Raw genomic sequence first — 4083 nt, forward strand, 5'->3', positions numbered from 1 at the left:
ATATATATATATATATATATATATATATATTTATCTATTTATTTATTTTATGTTGTTTTTTTTTCATTTTATTTTATTTTACTCTTTTTTTTTCTTCTTCTTTTTCTCAAGGCCTGACTGAGCGCGTTGGGTTACGTCTGCTGGTCAGGCATCTGCTTGGCAGATGTGGTGTAGTGTATATGGATTTGACCGAACGCAGTGACGCCTCCTTGAGCTACTGATACTGATACTGATACTGTGAAACTGAAACTGATGGCAGGCATATCTCTAGGGCATGAGGATGGGAGTTACCATGGAAAGAACAAACATGACCACAGAGGTACAGACAACGTGCAGCGAAAACGACATCTGGGGGACAGTGCATGTACCAGGGAACATTCACCCCCGCTCAGTCACTCACTCACTCATCCACCCTTTTGTTCGCACAACGCCACTTAATTATAAAATTCAAAATTTTGGAGAAGGTGCAGACTGGGTAATTATTGTTTGTCAGCCATCGCCATGACACTGTCTAGGCATTGTGAATAATTATCATTGATTAGTTTGACGTATCCGTGAGTGTTTGTTTTGTTTTTGTTTTGTTTTTTGTTTTGTTTGTTCTGTTTCTTTGTTTTTGTTTACCAGAATCGGAGTCTGAAGCGGTGAAAGAAGGAAAAGGTGATTACGTGTTTCAGTGCTGTGCATCGTTTGTTTCCGGAATTTGTCTTTCTTGGTATTTTCTTCGTTGTTTTTTTTTTAATTTAATTTTGTTCATGTTGGTTTTTAAAAAAAGTTGTCTTGGCCTCTTATTTCTGTTGTTGTTGTTGTTGTTGTTGTTGTTGTTGGTGGTGGTGGTGGTGGTGGTGGTGTGTGTGTGTGTGTGTGTGTGTTGTTTTGTTTTTACCCTCTTTAGCTGTATGTCTGTCTTTCTTTCTTCGGTTTTTTTTTTTTTTGTTTTTGTTTTGTGTGTGTGTGTGTGTGTGTGTGTGTTGTTTTTTTCATGTGTAAATGTACTATCCCCTTCTTTCTTTGTGTTCGTTTTATTTATTCATATGTTTATTTCAGTATGAATTTATTTATTCATACTTTGTCTTTCTATTTATTTATTTATTTTTTTAAAAACTTATTTTATTATTATTTTTTTTTTTTTTTTTTTAATTTCTTTATTTATCTATTCTTTCATGTTTCAAAGAGAGAGAGAGAGAGAGAGATGCATGCATACATACATTTATTTATCTATTTACTTATTTCTTTGGTTTTTTTATTTCTTTATTTATCTATTCTTTCATGTTTCAAAGAGAGAGAGAGAGGTACATGCATACATACATACATACATACATACATACATACATGCATATATTGTGCCTATTACTTACTGTACCATGTGCAACGGTTTAACCCCTTGACTTCTGGCGACGACTACGATCGTCAGTGAAGTAGGTGTCGGCACAGGTCAGAGTGTCTGTCATACACCCTGCTTTAGCTGGGCTCCTTCCCTGTGTGAACTGTGCGGCTTTGGGGTCAGCAACATCAGGGACACCATTGTGAGTGTACAAAAAAAAACAAAAAAAACAGTGGGCGCACTTCAAACTAGTTCTGTACCGACCTCCTATTTCACCAAGATTCGGCGATTAGGGGGTTAACGGATACACCTGAACTCCGAATCATTACCTTCAGTGCAGGGGTTGAAGCTAAAACTGTCTTCAGGCATGGCGAGCAGCGTGCTGATTGGGAATTGATGCATGATTGGGATTGATGCAGGATTGGGAATTGATGCATGATTGGGATTGATGCAGGGTTGGGATCGATGCAGGGTTGGGATTGATACATGATTGGGATCGATGCAGGATTGGGATTGATGCAGGGTTGGGTTGATGCAGGATTGGGATTGATGCAGGATTGGGATTGATTTTTTTGCAGGATTTGGGTTGATTGGGATTGATTCAGTATTGATGAAACAGGCAGAATACCTCATTAACTCAGCAACAACAACAAAGATAAAGAATTTGTGGTGTAAAGCACATTAACAATACACAGCAACCACAGTCATTCCACACGTATGCAGCCTAAAAGATCTGAAATGCCTAAATGTCCACTATTACCTCTTGCACCGCCATAGGCGACTTTTTGTCGACAGCGAGGGCCCATGCTAACAAGACCTTTTTTTCACATTGTCACAAAGCTTGACAGCTGCAGTCCTTTTTTCACATTGTCACAAAGCTTGACAGCTGCAGTCCTTTTTTCACATTGTCACAAAGTTTGACAGCTGCATTCCTTTTTTCACATTGTCACAAAGCTTGACAGCTGCAGATCTTTTTTTCACATTGTCACAAAGCTTGACAGCTGCAGTCAATTTCTCGCCAATAGAACAATGACTAACCTGTGCCCCCCGACCCAATTTGAATGAGAGGATGGATGTTTGGATGAGACGATAAACCGAGGTCCCATGTGCAGCATGCACTTCAGCGCACGAAAAAACCCCCCAAAAACACGGAAACAAAATGCTTGTCCGTGGCAAAAATCTGTAGAAAAATTCACTGCGATAGGAAAAAAAAAAAAAAAAAAAAAGCATGCAGGGAAAATAAATAATAAAAAAAAGGGTGGCGCTGTCAGAGAAATATGTTGTGAAAAAAACAACAAAAAACCCCCCCAAAAAAACACTGACCGTCATGACGCGCTCAGTTAATGAACGGTGCTGTGTGTCAGTTAATGAATGGTGCTGTGTGTCAGTTAATGAAAGGTGCTGTGTGTCAGTTAATGAAAGGTGCTGTGTCAATTAATGAAAGGTGTTGTGTGTCAGTTAATGAAAGGTGCTGTGTGTCAGTTAATGAATGGTGCTGTGTCAGTTAATGAAAGATGCTGTGTGTCAGTTAATGTAGGTGTTGTGTGTCCGTTAATGAAGGAGTTGTGTGTCCGTTAATGAAAGGTGCTGTGTGTCCGTTAATGAAGGTGCTGTGTGTCAGTTAACAAATGGTGCTGTGTGTCAGTTAATGTAGGTGCTGTGTGTCCGTTAATGAATGGTGCTGTGTGTCCGTTAATTAATGGTACTATGTGTCCGTTAATGAAACGTGCTGTGTGTCAGTTAATGAAGGTGCTGTGTGTCAGTTGATGAAAGGTGATGTGTGTTCGTTAATGTAGGTGTTGTGTGTCCGTTAATGAATGGAGTTGTGTGTCAGATAATGTAGGTGCTGTGTTTCAGTTAATGTAGGTGATTTGTGTCCGTTAACGAATGGTGCTGTGTCACTTAATGTAGGTGCTGTGTTTCAGTTAATGAAAGATGCTGTGTGTCAGTTAATGAAAGGTGCTGTGTTTCCGTTAATGAATGGTGCTGTGTGCCAGTTAATGAATGGTGCTGTGTGCCAGTTAATGAAGGTGATGTGTGTCCGTTATTGAAGGTGTTGTGTGTCCGTTAATGTAGGTGTTGTGTGTCAATTAATGAAAGGTGCTCTGTGTCAGTTAATGAACGGTGCTGCGTGTCAGTTAATGAAGGTGGTGTGTGTCCGTTAATGAAAGGTGCTGTGTGTCAATTAATGAAAGGTGCTCTGTGTCAGTTAATGAACGGTGCTGCGTGTCAGTTAATGAAGGTGCTGTGTGTCCGTTAATGTAGGTGCTGTGTGTCTGTTAATGAATGGTGCTGTGTGTCAGTTAATGAAAGATGCTGTGTGTCAGTTAATGAATGGTGCTGTGTGTCAGTTAATGAATGATGCTGTATGTCCGTTAATGAAGGTGCTGTGTCTCAGTTAATGAATGGTGCTGTGTGTCCGTTAATGTAGGTGCTGTGTGTCAGTTAATGTAGGTGTTATGTGTCAGTTAATGAATGGTGCTGTGTGTCAATTAATGAAAGGTGCTGTGTGTCAGCTAATGAATGGTGCTGTGTGTCCGTTAATGAAAGGTGCTGTGTGTCCGTTAATGAAAGGTGCTGTGTGTCAGCTAATGAATGGTGGTGTGTGTCAGTTAATGAAAGGTGATGTGTGTTCGTTAATGAAAGGTGCTGTGTGTCAGTTAATGAATGGTGCTGTGTGTCAGTTAATGAAAGTGCTGTGTGTCCGTTAATGAAAGGTGCCGTGTGTCAGTTAATGTATGGTGCTGTGCGTCCGTTAATGA

General features: G+C 39.9%; 1 long non-coding RNA gene across 1 annotated transcript in view; it reads left to right on the forward strand.

Annotated features, from left to right (window-relative positions):
- The first annotated feature begins 318 nt into the window (after positions 1-318).
- The window catches only part of LOC143278135 (uncharacterized), a 15497-nt gene continuing 11732 nt past the window's right edge, over positions 319-4083 (forward strand). The window contains exon 1 of the long non-coding RNA XR_013053843.1: positions 319-657. This is a non-coding gene — a long non-coding RNA (uncharacterized LOC143278135). The remainder of the gene's footprint in view (positions 658-4083) is intronic.

This window comes from Babylonia areolata, chromosome 35, assembly GCF_041734735.1.
Source record: "Babylonia areolata isolate BAREFJ2019XMU chromosome 35, ASM4173473v1, whole genome shotgun sequence".
Lineage (NCBI taxonomy): Eukaryota > Metazoa > Mollusca > Gastropoda > Neogastropoda > Buccinidae > Babylonia > Babylonia areolata.